Here is a 17,030-nt window from a genome sequence, read left to right as displayed (position 1 = left end):
TTAAAACTAAGGCTGTGGGTTTATTCATCAGTTTATATGTTCATGCTGTTGGTTATGTATAATCTCCTGGCTGAGGTTGTCATACAGCTCCTGTTTGTCTCACAGTCAGGATACATGTGGCAGTCTTATTTTTCCCACCACACACACACACACACACACACACACACACACACACACCCAGATTTAAGAGAAACAAAATTACTTAATAAAACAAGTAGATTCTACCTTTCATTTTCTTGCCCTGCCTTTTCTGCCTACAGCCAAATTTTTTCTATGCCAGCAGTATTTTGGGTTAAATTTTTTGAATGATATTTAGCAGTTTATAATAATTGCAATCAGTGCAAGTAAATATTTTATTGAGAAATAATTTACCTATTATTATGAATTCATACATGTAAGGTGCTCAGAACAGTAGCTGGTGTACATTACGATATGCTCTTAAGATCCATGAGCTACTCTTATTATTTTCTCTCCAACCCCTACTTATTCCAGAGAAAGCAGGGTGGCAGTTAGTCTGCCTGACCCATAAGGGAGAGAAGAAAGCAGGTTATGGATTGCAGAGAGTGAGTTTTATGTTATGGGGAATTCTTAATAACAGCTAACATGTTATGAGCACTGATATGTGCTTTTCATGAATTTTATGGTAGACGTCTCATAAGAGCTTCAGGGAGTAGGTGTTACTGTTATTTTAAAGACAAGGAAACTGAGGTTAAGAGAAGTTAAATTGTCCATGGTTGCAGACCAGTAAGTGAAGGAAGGAGCTAGAATCTGGGTCAAAAATTTTTAAGGCTTATACTCCTAGCTGCTTTTCTAGTCTACCTTCTTGTTCTAATCACCAGGCATGTTCTCAATTCTGTATAGCTAATGTAGCATGACCCCTGGGACATAGTAAGAGCTCAATGAATTTGTGCTGAATGTATTTGGTCCCTATAATGTAGTTGGTGTGTTTTTATTGTTTTGTGAGACGTAATGAGTTGTAACAACAGCTACATTTTATACAGAGCCAGGATGGACCTAGGGCCATTATATGATGCTGCCAATTAAGGTCAACCTTTGTTTTAAAGGCTCTTTGGATGTCAGAGACCTTATCACTCACTTTTATAACCTCAGTAAATAAGCCAGTGCTTTGCACCTGTAGTATCTTAATAAACATTCGTTCACCTTTCACTTCAACAGTGTTTTCTCCCATGTTCATGTCCCTGCTATTTTCTATACCATTTTCTACTTTCATTCCCCTCTCTCCTGCTTGACATGTCTTTCTCATTATTCTTATGTATCTAGCCCTTTCCTTTTCCAGGTTTAAGCCCATAACTTTGCAACTAGTGTGCTTCCAGGGCCATCCCAGTCCCAAACAATGCTTCCCTCCTCTCAAGTTTGAGCGGCTTTATTCTCCCCCCAACTCCCTTGGCACTTACTTCTCACTGATGCTGGCCACTTCCCAAATTTTGTAAGATTTTTTTTTTCCCTTCTCATTAGTTATAAGCTCCTCCAGGGCCGGAACTGTTTTATATAAATGTGTGTTTAACACAGTCACCACATTAGTGCTTTTTTACATAGTGAGTTTTCAGTTCACTACAAAGAGAGCTTTATTACCTGCTACGTTTCTGTGTGGAGAAAAAAAACTTTTGCTTCATATGGCTGTTCGGTTAACTCAGGTGCAAAGTGAAGCATCCATCTAAAAGAAGAATACTTTCAGTCAAAGTTAGGCAGTGTACGTGTGTGTGTGTGTGTGTGTGTGTGTGTGTGTGTGTGTGTGTGTAAATATTCTGAACATATATATTTAGATTAAGAAAAACTAAAGATGTAGATTGTTTAAAAGGAACTTGTAATGCAGGTCACATTGTCAGGTCACATTAGTATTTAGTAATTTAGAGACGGGTGATAACCCATGTGATGTGAAAATTGGGACTAGATGCTAGTATTGACTATGCCAGTGATTGCAATGGCTAATCCACTCTTAGTGAGAGTGTGCTGAAAGTGACTTGTTAATCTAAAGCGGAATTTTCGATTGGAAATGGGCAAAGAATTGACTCCTGCCATGTCCCACACACACTGCTGCGGAGTTTATTTTTAAACCCCAAGCGTAGCCTCATATCCTGGTTAGTGCAAAGGACATTAAGTTTAAAAAAGGATATATGAGTCATATTGATTATTGCCCAAACTCTATACTATTATTCTTTATGTATTATTTTCTAAAGTTGGTACCATTTAGTTTGATTCGGCGATTCATTTTCTCTAGGGATCCTGCTTATAACCAAAAGAAATAACATGCCTCTGAGATGTTAAATTCATGCATTCTGCTAGTCACTCTGCAGCAGAGTCTACATCTGACATCTTTTAAAATAATTCTTACTTTTTTATCCTGCATCATTTTTCCTTCCCCCCCCCCCTTTTGCTCTTATCACAAGGTCCTCCTGGTAGAAAGCAATGATTGTGCTTATCTCTACCATTAGAGGTAGTTGAAGATTTTATATTTGCTTTGTTTTTGTTTAATTGAGAGACTTAAATTTATAGTGGGAAAGTCTCTAATATAAAGAAATGGATAAAACTTTTTACATACTGCAAAGCACAATTAATGCAGTATGAAGATAATTTCTTTAAAGTAAGTTGGCCATGTTTGATATCATTGAAAAGCAAATGCTGGCTTAAAAAGATCAACAATCAATTCCAGCTTTTAAAATATCACATTTTTAAAATGCCCTTTGCATTATATCATCATGTACATCAGTTTCATTGATTCTTTCATTTAAGTACAAAATGGTTTCCCCAAACCTCCACCAACACCCAAAAAGTAGGAGGTGTGATTGCTCTGAGATTTATGGTTTAGGCACAGAATTTTCCAAAAGGTGGTAGATCTGGTCAGTCTGCTTTCCCCTTGTCCTACGTTTTTCCTAGTGACTGCATGATTGACCGTTGAGTAACCTGGGAGTTAATCTGTTATAAATTATAGGAAATCTATAATTTATAGTTGGCCTTCTTTATCTGCAGCTCCTCCGCATCTACAGATCAATCAACCACAGGCCATGTAGTACTGTAGTATTTACTAATGAAAAATATCTGCATACAAGTGGACCTGCACAGTTCAAGCCCATGTGAGTCAAGGGTCTGGAAAAAAATTGCTTCAGATCGGGAAAGCTGCTCTGATTTCAGGCTAATAGGTAGGACAGGGTATATCTCTTTGGGCTTTCCAAAGTGTTTCTTTATTTCTTAGAGAACTTCTTGGGCCTTTGTACTTTTGTTGGAGAGGAAGAAATTTTTCTCTTCCCTTCTAAGTTCTTCTGTCTGGTCTAAGGATTAAATTAGACACAAGACAGGAGTTCCCATCGTGGCTCAGTGGTTAATGAATCCGACTAGGAACCATGAGGTTGCATGTTTGATCCCTGGCCTCACTCAGTGGGTTGAGGATCCGGCATTGCCACAAGCTGTGGTGTAGGTTACAGACGTGGCTTTGATCTGGCATTGCTGTGGCTGTGGTGTAGGCCGGCGGCAACAGCTCCAATTAGACCCCTAGCCTGGGAACCTCCATATGCTGTGGGTGGGGCCCTAAAAAGACAAAGACAAAAAAAAATAAGTAAAATTGGCATGATACAGATTAACAGGAGAGATCAAATCATAGTTTAATAACATGTGTATGTGGGAGAAACACAGGAAAACTGAGTAACTGCTCATAATGGCTGAAGCCCTCACCTTAAACACCATCTTCAGCTAAAGACAAAAAAGGATGTTCTAACAATAAGAAAAATATCTCATGTTAGACATTAAGCTTATTGCGAGATGTTTGTATTTGTTGCCAGAACATTGTGAATAAAAGTAAGTGAATATATACTTTCAATCTGATATTTGATCTACACATATGCATGAAAGGGGAGAGAAAATGGACAGGCAAAATAAATTTGAAGAAAAAAATACTGTGTTTAGTGTGGATTGTGATGAATCATTAAATTATTCACCTTTAATGTCACTCTAGTTCACTGACATTGCATATATACCTAGCCAAAGAGCATTTGTGTGCCTGACTCTTACAAGTTCTATAAGCACTTCTTATTGGCATGATTTTGCTGCATTCTAAATAGTTTTTCAGGAGTTCCCGTCGTGGCTCAGTGGTTAATGAATCTGACTAGGAATCATGAGGTTGCGGGTTCAATCCCTGGCCTTGCTCAGTGGGTTAAGGATCTGGTGTTGCCGTGATCTGTGGTGTAGGTGGCAGTCGTGGCTTGGATCCTGTGTTGCTGTGGCTGTGGTGTAGGCTAGCGACGACAGCTCCAATTAGACCCCTAGCCTGGGAACCTCCATATGCCAAGGGTGCAGCCCTAGAAAAGGCAAAAAGACTTAAATAAATAAATAAATAAATAAATAAATAAATAAATAGTTTTTCAACTTATATGTGTTGTAAGCATCAAATGAAATGCTTAATGGTGCTAAATAATATTTTAACAACATTGTATATGTCTTAATTAAATAACTAGAATCCAAAAAAAAAAGGATGTTGAGGGTAGTGGTCTGGGACTTGATGGAATGGAGGAAGTCAGCTGACACAGAGATGAGAAAGCAAGTGTTTGGTAAATAACTGTTTGCTGGGTTATGCAGAGACAATGGAAACTCTGGTCTCTAGGTCCTGCCTGGAGTTTCCATCACCACACCTTCCCCAGGTTCTCTGCAGATACATCTGGTGATAGATCTGTTTGGGAACAGGCCCCCTATATAAATTTTTAAGGCCGTTAAGGGGAAAGTTGAAGTTTCTTCCTGAGGCTTTTGGGTCTTGATCGTTTTCTGTTTGAAATAATCACATGCCAAAGAGACATTTTGTGGTGGCAAGTTGTGTTCCCCCACCCTTCAAAGGTCTTAGAACCAGTGAAGTACATTTGTACTGTGATTCCTCAGCAGTGAAAGGACTGTGTGTTGTGCATTTAGAAAACACCAGAAACGCATGGGTCTTTTCTGATCTGCTTACATTCTTTATAAATCTAGTACCATTTGGAAAGGAAATAAGAAGAAAGTTGGGAGAGACTCTAACATGTTACTAAAAAATGTAAAAGGATTAATAGAGAAAGAGGGTAATCTCCAGTTAGTTTTCTCCTATTTTCTGTTGGTAAATTCCCCCAAAATTATATTCATCATAAAACATTAGAAAGCTATCATGTTAAAACAGAGAGAAGCTCTTATGGACCCTTCGCATTGTGAAGCCTCAGGGAAATTTACATTTCCAAAATATGAGCATCTTTTCTATATTTTTCAGCTGCAGAAGAATAAATAATGAGTGTCACACACAGAAATGATATTTGAAGTCTTTGTCAGACTGCTGAATCATTTCTCAGTAGACATATGGTTGTGGCCAGTAGACTTGATGAAGGCAAGACAGATAATACATAAAGACCTTTCTGTTGTGACTGAATCAGGACCAGAACCTGCAAGAGTTAAATACTGCTCCCTCCTTCCTTCCAACTGCATTCCACTGATCTGGAGCTCAGCTTTGTTCAATATAGCTTGTCAATTTTGCTTTGCCCATGTCTGCTGAGATATCTCACGAATCAAGATTACACAAAGCTAAAGGGAGATGTGGGAGATATGAATCCTAAAGTGACAAGGTCTTCCTTGGATACGTTAATAGTCAACACATTGAAAAATATCACAGGGAAGGAATGGGATCCTTTGCCAGTGCCTTTCTTTATATTTGGGTCTCTCTCTCTATATATATATATATATATATTTCTTTCAGTTTTGTCCAGTGGGATTTTTTCAATGGACCAGCAAAAATGAGCCATATGATTTTAGCAGTGTAAGGGGAAAATCCTTTGTGGCTGCTTTGTGCTGAATTGCACTCCCTGAACTTGTTGTATATGCTACTGTGTATGAAAAGGGACATATTTTACCCCCTGAAATTGGAGAAATAGTGTGCTGAGTGAATAGATTTTGGATTTGAGACAAAAGTGACTGTGCCCTATTTTTTTTTTTTTAATATGAGGGAAATGACCCTACTGCTGGAATATTTTTAAAAAGAAAAGAAACCTCAACTGAATCACATCAAAAAAATATACCCACAATAGCCCAGCCAAAATCTAACAGTGTGGAGTGCATTAAGCTACTGGGAAGCTTTGTCTTGCAGCTCTAAGAGCACATTCTTGATGTAGAGGGGCAAGGTTTGCCCTTGAAACTCACACCCCACACCACATCACAGCTGCCCCAGGCTCCCTCTCATCTTTTCACTCTGTTCTTCTTGACTCAGAAATGAAAAGAAGAAACAAGAAAACCTGTCCCCATAAGGCTGGTGTGAGACGGGAGGGGGAGGGGTGCCGAAGGGGAGGGAGGAGGTTATGGCGCTGTCAGTCAGCACCAGCAAATGCCATTTATGTGGATCCTGGGCTCACTAAGGAAGCAGAAATAAAGCACTCTGATGTGGCGCCGCCCCCTCCCCCGCTGCACTCCTGCTCATTACAGCTCTTTCTTTAAACTGCTGGGTAGACAGCTGGCAGCCAGTGCCTCAGAGGAGGCTGGAGTAAGGGAGCATATAAATTACTGTTGCATTTTACAGCTAAGATAAACTCAAACTGCAGGGTTATAGCCTGAAATGACATGAAGAGAAGGCTCCAGCAGGCCTCTCAAAAGAACAAGGAACAGAAAATGGATAGAAAAAGTTACTCAGGGAATATAGTAAAAAAATAAAAATATCTAAACAAGTTGTGTAAAATCTGCTGCTTTAGTGGGTCTTAAAGAGCTTATGTCAGCTTAATTCTGTGTGGTAGCATAATGTAAATCTATGGGAAATGGGGCTTTCGGCATCTCTGCTCTATTCCATTTCTGCAGATTGCGAAGCATGGCAATAAATGTCAAGTGATTATTTATTTGATCATTAGAAACTTCATTAGATTTTGATTTGATGCTCTTCAACCTCCCCATTCCCCACCATCCCCACTATCCCCACCAAAAAGAAAGCTCAGTTTCGAAATTCAGTCCAGCTAGTTTGATTGGGGGAAAAAAATGTTACAAAATAAAATCTAGTAAATACCAGCAACTAGATGACAACATTCTGCATAAATATAGAATCCTCTCTCCAAGGAGTTTACAGCACTTGGCTAACACGATGAAAGATACATTTTGGCTCCAGTGGTAAAATTTTTGGAAGCCGTTTTTGGTGTTTTGTTAGATGGGAGGCTGTTTCCGAGGTGAGATCAAACCCCTCTGGCTACAGACAGAGTCTGATTGTATGTTCTTGGCTTAACAGTCTTAGCTCATAATGTATTTAAACTTTCACTCAGCTTTCTTGGACATGATTTATTTGCAGATTATATTACCTGGGAAAAAAGAGTCTGTGGGCCCTTCGTTGGCCTAGGTAGTTTGGGACTGGTCTGGTTGGTGCCTGAATGTTTATTTCACCCCAACTCAAAGCGTAGAACCTGGGCCTTGTTATCTTCATAAAACAGAGTTTTTTTTTTTACCTGTAGTCAGCAGTGTCAGATATAGTGTTTAAAGCTGACTTTCACTGCAGTTTCTCCTGCACCTTTCATGCTAGCATTTTCCTGAGAATCACATAGAGTGTGGGAAACAAAGGATGAGAGAGACAGTGCTGCCACGAGCTTGCTTCCTCAGGGAGCAGTACTTGCATGTCAGAAGACCCACCAAATAGGAATTGGACTGACTTTCATAAAACTAGGGATTTGAGCACAGTGTGGGGTATGTATTATTGCCACAGAGCACATGCTGCATAGAGGCATAAAGAGACAGGCTTTATCTCTCTGCCTGAAACCCTCTTGGAACCTTCTGGGAGTTCACATTTTAAATCAAGAATCAAAACATTTTCCCGGCACAACTGCAAATTGAAAATAGGCACTTGAACAACACAGGCAGAAATGTAGGAAAAGAATGCCTTTGAAATGCCTACAACCCACCCCAAGCCAGCCCGGGTCTGCCTGTAGACATGAGTGGTATTTATCTCCGGTAAAGGGTATGTAGCACTTGGTAGAAACAAATGACAGCTGACAAAAAGATCCATTAGATGCCTGAACTTGCCCCTTGCCAGCACAAAGTATTTTTCTTCTCTCTTTTTTTTCAATCATAAAGAAGGGGCAGATATTTTTATTTCTAGAAGCAGTCTATAGCCATAGATTTCTTTTCTTTTCTTTTTTTTTTTTTTGCTATAGCATTTCTAGTACATTGCAATTGAAACAAGCACATAAATGATGAATTTCTTTCATTAGTCTAAGTGGGGTGAAACATGGAGAGAAACATGCTTAGGAATATATTATTGTGTTGCATGTTTCAAAACAACAATAGCAGCCACTTGGAGGTCAAGAAGTTCATCCTCTTTTTGTGGGAGAAGTTGCTATCCTACAAACAAAATCTTTATTGCTGCATATCGATCAATGACATTTATTGAGTGTGTTCCTGATGAAAAACTGCACTAGGCTCAGCTGGCGCGATGAAAAAAACATCAGCTTTCAACAGACTGGGTCCAGTTAGGAAAACAGACGGCCCAGGCAAGGAAGGTGAGTCCCTCATGAATAAAGTCTTTGCTAAAGAAGAAGAGATGGAAATTAAAGGAAGTGAGGCCAGAAGCCCTCCGGAGCAAGCTGAAAATGAAAGGTTGGGGGAGTGGTTTCTTCTTCATGCAGGGATGTTTGGAGGCGCTGAAAGACTGTTGGCAGAGAAAAGGAGAGAGGGAATAGAACGTGCCAGGGCGCAGAAGAAGGGGCATGATCTGGATGAGGAAGTGGGCGTGGCCTCATTTTAGTTGATCATGGATCCTCTGGGAGAGGGGTGATACCAGCTGTGAGACAGGCAGGTGTGTGGACAGATCTCCACAACCAAGTTGGGCAGCATCAATCTGATACGCTAGGAGCAGGAGGTGGTTATGATTCAGCCGTTCAGGAGCGTGATGTCCAGAGAGCGTGTGCTGTAGGAGCGTGGGCAGCAGAGATTGTGGGTCTTTGCTTTGTAGGATGCACATTAGCTGGTATATTTATGCATTTTATTCTAGGTGATTTGTGGATGAACAGGTCGTGACCCCTGCATTCAGTCTTGTGGGTCGAGAGATATGAACTTAACTAACACAAGGAGGTAACAGAGGGCAGGGAAAAGAGCAGAGGGAGGAGGACAGTGTGATGGAAGAGGTCAGGAGTTTTAAGTATCAGATAAATCCATGGGTATAGACAGATATTAAAGCTATGTGGCCAAACAAAAACGGAAGCATAACAGGTGTCTTGCCAGAGATGCGATTTGTGTGTGTGTGTGTGTGTCTGTGTGTGTGTGTCTGTGTGTCTGTGTGTGGTGGGGGCTTTCTTTCCCTTTGACTAGAGAGATTGCTGTCTGATTCTAGGTGATACAAAGACAGAAAATACCTTAAGACAAACATTCCTTGTTCTGTATAAGGCCTCTAGGGCACTTATTTGTGTAATAAATACAGAGCAAGCATTTATATAAATCCTTGAGTATTTATATTTTTAATATTCATAAGCATTTGTTTACATACAGCTTTAAATAGTTAGGCAAATATAGAGCAAGGTGTCTTGGGTGACTATCCTAATAAGATATATGTGTTTTAAGTGACTCTTTCAAAGTGCTTTAGTGATTATAAATTGTTGGAACTAGAAAATGGGTGTGTGTATATTTTGAAAAGTTACATTAAATATGTTATTTTTAAGTACTAAATTTATTATTTAAATATAAAAAGTATAATGTATTAAGATAGTAATTATTATATATTAAATATTTATTTATTTAATGGGAATTTCCAAAATGGGGGAATTAGCTGGTGTGGGGGAGTTAATAAGTAGAAAACAGAGGGAGCCCATGATATAGACCCTGGAGCACATTGTCGTCTCTGGTGTGCTCCTTGGCACAAGGTCATGTATTAAAATGGTGGCTCTGGAACACTGTGGCAAGATCCCAAAACACAGCACATAGGGCTTTCCTTCTCTCAGAACACAATCAGAGAAGGCATTGTTGTCACATTAACCTGAGCCAGAGCTCTATGTTAGACTGACGTACCTATGGGCCCAGTATTCCAGGATCAGCTGGATCACCATGGCCCCTCCCTATAGTGTGAATCCTCCCCAGACAGACTCTTCTTCTGCCCAGCACCTGGTCACCTAGTGCACAAGCAGCACTTGGAACACGTACAGCAGGCTCAGCTCTTCTCTGCCCCATACCCCTGGTGGGACTCACACTAAAACTGTTTCATCTCTACCATCAAAAAGTCAGCCTGGTCTACAAGGTTGGGACTGGACAAGAAATTAAAAGATTCTTTTCCTATTGTTCCTGTTGTAGCTTAGTGGTTAAGAACCCAACTTGAATCTATGAGGATGAAGGTTTTATCCCTAGCCTCACTCTGTGGGTTAAGGATCTAGCCTTGCCGTGAGCTGTGGTGTAGGTCCCAGATGCAGTTTGGATCCCACATTGCTGTGGCCGTGGCGTAGACTGGCAGCTACATCTCTGATTTGACCCCTTGCCTGGGAACTTCCATATGCTGCAGGTGTAGCCCTAAAGACAAAACAAAACAAGCAAACAAACAAACAATAAAAGAGCCTTTTCCTGAAGGGCCACAGAGAGCTGGTTGCATCCAGGGGCCCGTGAAGTCAGCCAGAGCGGAGCACATATCTCCACTTTCGCTCTCTGTATGACCTTCACCAGTAGCTCCATTGACTCACATAATTTCTCCATCCTCAGACTGTTTAGAGTAACATTCTCATTACCTAAGAAGAGGGGAAAAGAGGAGTCCTGCATTTATTAGTTTAGACTAAGCTAAAAATCTTCCTTTCCCAGCATCTGTATCACCCAAGACGGAAATAGTTTTTTCTTTGTCTTCACTCTTCCCTACAGGCACAAATATTTCATTTTAAATTGTAATTTGTATTGAGATTTCTTAGCCACTCCACCTCCTGCACACTGATTTAAGCTCCTGATTGCACAAGGGTAGGTTAAACAACTTTGTAAATGTCATGGTTCATAAATAATGTGTACTGAGTTCTTACGGTAAGCTAGACACAGTGCTAAGTACTTTTACATGCATCAACTCACTTAATACAAGATCTTAAGAAGTATATGGGATATTATTATCTCCACTTTATGAATGAAGACATTGATGTACTGAAAGTTTAATAAACTGTCGAAAGTCACAGGATTTGATCTTGGGTATTCTGTCTTTGGAATCCAGAACTTAGCAATTCTCTTTTCTGTCCTGCTCACAACATATGCATGGGCTCAGTAAGTACTGATGAATGACTAAAGGAAGTGGGACTCATCATGACCTAGGATCAGAACAAGGTTCTGAGGCAGGACTGTGGTGGTGGGCATGGATAAGGGGTACCTTTTATTGTGATGAGAATTGGGTGGGAGTGAGAGGCAAAATGAGAATGAACTAGTTTAAGCACACTTTCAATTATGAAGTAGACAGAGGATAAGGGGGATGAAAAGGTTACTAAGTCAGAAAAACAGGCAAGCGGTGGACAATAGAATGTAATAACAACAACTGATAAGAAAATTGATAAAAAGTGAAGGCAGAATGTTTTGAAGACTTTATATTGGACTTCTCTAGCAAACTAAGTGCCAGAGAAAAACAAGAGTTTGACCAGATGCTAAGGAAAGTCTTACTGACTAAGGAAATCCGTGGTAGTTGGTTAGGGATATACTTGGTTGCAAGCAACAGTATGTTAACAAAAAATAGCTGAAACATTGGGATGCACTTTTTCTTGCATGAAAAAATATCCAGTTTTATTGTTGGTAGTGTTGGTTTATTTGCAGTTAGGATCTTTCCTCCTTTCTGATTAGGTATCTCAGGGTGTTGATTTTCATCTTCATGTTTGTCTCATGGTCACAAGATAGCTGCTGTAGATCCAGCCATTCCATCTGTGTGGGAGACAGAAAGAAACAGTGAAGAACTGACCCTTCCTCATCTGTCCGCTTTGATGAAGAAAGCTTTCTTTGGTGTTATCTTTCTCAGCAAAGTTCTGTTCAGATCTCATTGGCTAAACAGGTCACATGGTCACCCCTAATTTCCATGAATATCTTCTGCATCACCAGGGTTGGGCAGTTTGCTTCTCTGAACAAAATTATAACTCTCTGAGGAAGGAATAGAGATTGTTTCCATCCGAAAAACAGATGAGAAACATGTATTTCCTGATTAAAACAGAAAATAGATCTTCTGCTTTATTTTGTCTTAAACCTGTTGCATGGTTGCCTTTTAAGTTCTGTAATCACAGTGGTTCATGCTCAGAGATGTCCCATTGACCCAAATGTCATTCGTAGCCATCATTTGCTATTTTGCTGTGATACACCTCATAGTATTACTGCTGTTTTGGTTTGCCAATTTGGGTAACATATCATTAAGTAGTTATAACACACTTCTTTACAGTGCTTTAAGAGTTTTAAAAGAAAATATTTATTTTAGCAACTTCTCAGCATGGTGATTTTGAGTCAGAGTCCTGTGGGACTGGGAATGAAACCCAGATTCTCTAGCCTGAACTAGAACTAAATGCATATGCCTGTGGGAAACACCCCACAGTTTCTTTCTGTAGGAGGAATTGTATCAAACCCTCCTCTCTGCATGAGCAAGTGTGTTTGTGTGATAGAGAATGAGAGAAGGAATAGGCCATATACAGTGTCTTCTGATATGGTTGATTTATTATTGAGTTTCAGTTGTCAAACCCACGGTTCTCTCCTCCCTTCCTATCCTCCATCTGCTGTTGGTGTTTCATGGATTCATGGCTGTGATTTTTGTATAATGGTCCTATTTACCTTTCTAATATTTAATTCTAGTATCAGTTTTAATTAGGCATTTCTGAAGCTGGTGAGTTTAATCCAAAATCATTCTAACGTTTTTCTTGTGTGCATGGTTTCTCCAACTCTCAAGTTCTTGAAGTTGTTATGCAGTGATCCAAATCAGAGCAGAGCCAAAAATCCTTAAATTCTATAATCCTGCAAAATTATATTTTCCATTCTATGACAATTGTAGATTAGTGCCAATTCTTTTACGGTGAACATTTTCTTTCTTGTAAAAAGCATTCGCATTTGTAAGTGATTCCTCAGTCCCTTCCTGTTTTGATACAAGAGCAAGATGACCATATTTAGAAAATTATCACAAAATCGCTTTATCAACTTGTAACATCATGTGTAGTCACTTACCATAATTTCTTACTGATTTGCCTTCTCCACTGAAGCATAGGCTTATTATTGGCAGGCACTTCACCTCTTTTCTGTTCCCTTCAAGCCTCGGTTTGCATTTGTGCAAACAAGGGGACAGACACAGACCCTGGGGGAATAAAATAGGCTTCCATCCTTAAATAGCTTTTCTTTTAGTCTGGAACTTCTGATAGGGAAACATAAAAATGCTCTTGTTATTCTCTTCCATTTCTTCCATTGTCAGGGAAGAGGAACCAACAATTTTAGATGCTTCCACTTCCTAAATCCTTTATTTCAAACTCTCCTGCCTCCTCTGAGCTCCTGAACCATCCCTTACACTGTCTCTTCAGTACCTTCAATCTCATCCTCCACAGTTGGGCTTTTCTCTCAGACTTCAAATGTTCTCACATCTTTCTTGTCCCCCAAATCCTTCCAGATGTATCCTTCACTCCCTTTCCCATCACTGTCAACTTCTTTCTCCACATTTACATGTTTCAGCCACTCCTCACCCCCATTATCATCTGCCTTTCACTGGATGAACAAGTGTCAACAAAAGGCTTGAATGGACGAAAACACCTGGCACAGACTCCACTTGGGTAAATCTGTTCTAAAGACAGAGGGGGAGTCACTTCTGCTGGGAAATGTGGCAAGACCAGAAAGCATTTGCCAGGATAGACACAGCTTATGCCTCTGGCTCCATAGTGTATGGAACACAGTTGCTAATAATCTTGTCTGTGGATGAGCAAGAGTCCATTTAGAGGTATTGGAAGCATAAGTGAACCTGCAGGTCCAACATCAGGTAGCCCAACATGAAGCACCCCATGTAGACCCCAGGTATATTTAATTAAGATCGGTTTTTAGTATACTTGTACTCCAATGGTTATACATACACTGAATGCTCAAAAATCAAAGACATATTTACATGCCACACTCACAGGGAGACTTAGACTAGATATAAAATCCTTGCAGACACCCTGGATTCTTTTGATCAAAGCCCCGTGGATTGTTTTCCTAGACTATATAAAACAAATGTGTAGACATATTTTGCTGGAGAATGAGGAAACCCAGGAGAAGGTCAAACCCTTTGGAAAGTAGGTGTGTACCATTAAAAGGTGGCTATCAATTCATACAGTAGATTTAGGCGAGGATCTTTTGAAAAGGATGACAAGCAAGGTTAGGAACTGGGGTGTCATCATGGGAACACACATCCTGAAAGATACAGCCTCTAGACTGTTTTCCCTTGAAAGATCACCGCCACCATGCTGACTCCCAAACCCTACCTGCAGTTCAGAGCATGTCTTCAGCCCCGGTTCACCTTGTTCCTGGACATCGCCTCTTGAATATACACGCTCCTTCGGCTCCTGAAGGGCTTTACTTTCTCTCCGCTACTCCATCAGCTTCCTCCCTAGAAACATCGATGTTTACACAGCATCTCAAGATGAACACGAGCTCATTTTTGTGTATGTTGACGTATGTCAGTAAGTTCTTCCCATTTCCTCTCTAATGTGTTTCTGAATTTCATTTCTCCCTGTGCATCTTGCTCTCATATTGCCCTGATTCCCTCTCATTCATTTGAGCCTTTCTAGCTCTCTTACCACCTCCTCCGGCCACTTTCATCAACATTATATATCTAACCCAGAAATCACCTTAAATACCATAGCAAATGTAATGTATACTAAAGTTTGAAATTTCCACGTAGCATAGTTTTTAGCAAATCTCACCAATCAGCTCTTTTAGTTTTATCTGCCCTTCTCCCCCAACTGCAGTAAGGAGCCTATATTCCAATACTCTGTCACACAAGCTATTCTTCTAATGTAACGTATTGTTTATTTTTTGCTCCACAGTTTGGTACATGCTGTTCCTTCTAACCGTAGCACTTCTTCCTTCCTCTTTTTCAAGCACATAATCATCTCACAAAATCAAGTCCATATGTTATGTCCTCAAGAAACAGCCCCTGACTCTTACAATCAGACCTCCTCAGAAATGCCATCCTTTCTCGAGCAATCTATATGCAACTCTGTGTTAACATTTTTTGAAGGGGGGTGTCTGCATTTTCTTTGGACTAAGCTTTTTGAGCTCAGGTTGTCATTTAAATGTATATCTCTATAACATAACGCAGTACTTTGTACATAATTATTTCCTAATAAGTGTTGACTAACCAAAGAAGGAGCGAATCTGGGGCAGAGTCATGAAGTATGGTGACTCAGAGTAGAATTCAAACCACCACTGGAGACACTTGTTGTGGAACGCAGAAAAATTGCTACCTAATTCAACTGGCAAGTGTAAAACACGTGTATATATATACTGTCTCCCTTAGGTAGTTTTTCACTAGCCCATTATGACAGAGACATGGAAAATTTCCTCAACACACATCACTAATTTTATTTAGGATCAATGTGCATTTTTTTATTCGCAGAAGAACAGGAGTTTCCCCTAAGGTTGTCATGTATTCATGACACTTACCTTCAGCAAGTAATGCTCCTCCTCCCTGGATCTCACTCGGAGTCTGTAGTAGATCTGGAGAATTTTCTGAAGTTTCTTTTATGTCCAGCAAGACTGGCAGGGACTGGACATGAAAGCTGTCTAAATACTCTAATCTATTCCCAACCCACAGAAATGCGGGCTTCATGAGCTCTCTGTTTGCTGTCATGAATCTTGATGTTGACAAGGAAGTCAGATTCATAACATTAAACACAAAGCGATAGGAGGAACTTTTCTCCCTGCATCCGCTGGGAAAGGGCCCATGTGTTCTTCTCCAGATCTGAATGTCTCCTGACAGTGTAAATGTGAAGCTGGAATAGAGACCCACAGATAGCAGGTTTTTATTTCGTTTTCACTGGGATAAACAAGGTCATTTTTTTTCTTTTTTTCTTTTTTTTTGCCATGAGAGGTCCTTATCCTGTTTTCTTTAAAGCTGCATGCTGCCTTCTGTAAATTCCATTGTGTCATTGCTCTGAAGCCTATTCACATTCTATTATTGGCTTGTTATTATCCTGGCCTTTATTGTAACAATGAATAATAATACTCTGTAGCTACATGACATCTTTCTTTTGGATCATCCTGCTTAGCTTCATAAAAGAAATTAATCAAGTTACACCTTTAAGAAAAGAATTAAGCTACTTCATTATAAAAGCAAGTTGTCTTTGCTCTGATTGCAATTGTGTACAGTTTTTTAAAGAGGCATGTTAAAATCTCAGGAAAAATTTCAAATTGGCCGTTACTTAAACTGATTGACTGGCCTCTCCAAAACTTAAAAAAAACTGTTTTGAAATGCTAAGTTTGTGAGAAAAACAGGTATATACTCTTGGAGCACAACAAAGAGATCAGTGCATATATTGTGTGTGTGTGTGTGTGTGTGTAGTCTATATATGTATATATAATCTTTTTCTAATTCAGTATGTATTTTTAAATGTTTGTCAAGAAGAATATCTGGTAATATTGAACTGGTCATAGTTTTCTTGTTCTCCCTGCTCAGAATACCTTCAGGAGTCTATGCAGAGACCACAGACAGGAAATGTTTCTGACAACCTCTCATCATGTGATGCCTTGTCACCCGTTTCTCCTCCCCCAACCTGTATAACTGTTACAGTTCCATTCCCTGCAGAAGGAAACAAGAAGGAAGGTAATTATCGTATTTAATTTATATATGAGGAAATGTGTAATAATATCTGATTGTTGGGCTTAGACTTGAATTTAGTTTTTTATTCCAGTGGAGGTTTGTTAAGTACTTGGCATACTACCTCATTTCTCACATTTATCTTTCGAATTCTCTACATCTGATAGAAGAAAATGTTAAGGAGATAAATGCCGAATTTCCATCTTGAGCTGTCTTTAGCGCCATCCACCTGCCGTCTGTGATTGTGGCTGTTTGCAGGTTCAGCACCACCTGAGTCCACATCAGTGACATTGCTGCTGTCAGG

The 17,030-nt window shown here is 39.8% G+C and overlaps 1 long non-coding RNA gene across 1 annotated transcript; it reads right to left on the bottom strand.

Annotated features, from left to right (window-relative positions):
- Positions 1 to 11,693: 11,693 nt before the first annotated feature.
- On the bottom strand, positions 11,694 to 15,749 carry LOC125124364 (uncharacterized). Its single transcript, XR_007134293.1, has 4 exons — positions 15,574 to 15,749; positions 14,391 to 14,515; positions 13,114 to 13,240; positions 11,694 to 13,024 (listed from the first exon to the last, which is right to left on the bottom strand). It is a non-coding gene; the product is annotated as an uncharacterized LOC125124364 (long non-coding RNA).
- Between the last annotated feature and the right edge of the window lie 1,281 nt (positions 15,750 to 17,030).

The sequence above is a fragment of the Phacochoerus africanus genome, chromosome 4 (assembly GCF_016906955.1).
Source record: "Phacochoerus africanus isolate WHEZ1 chromosome 4, ROS_Pafr_v1, whole genome shotgun sequence".
In the NCBI taxonomy this organism is placed as follows: domain Eukaryota; kingdom Metazoa; phylum Chordata; class Mammalia; order Artiodactyla; family Suidae; genus Phacochoerus; species Phacochoerus africanus.
This window is presented reverse-complemented; position numbering and strand designations above follow the sequence as displayed.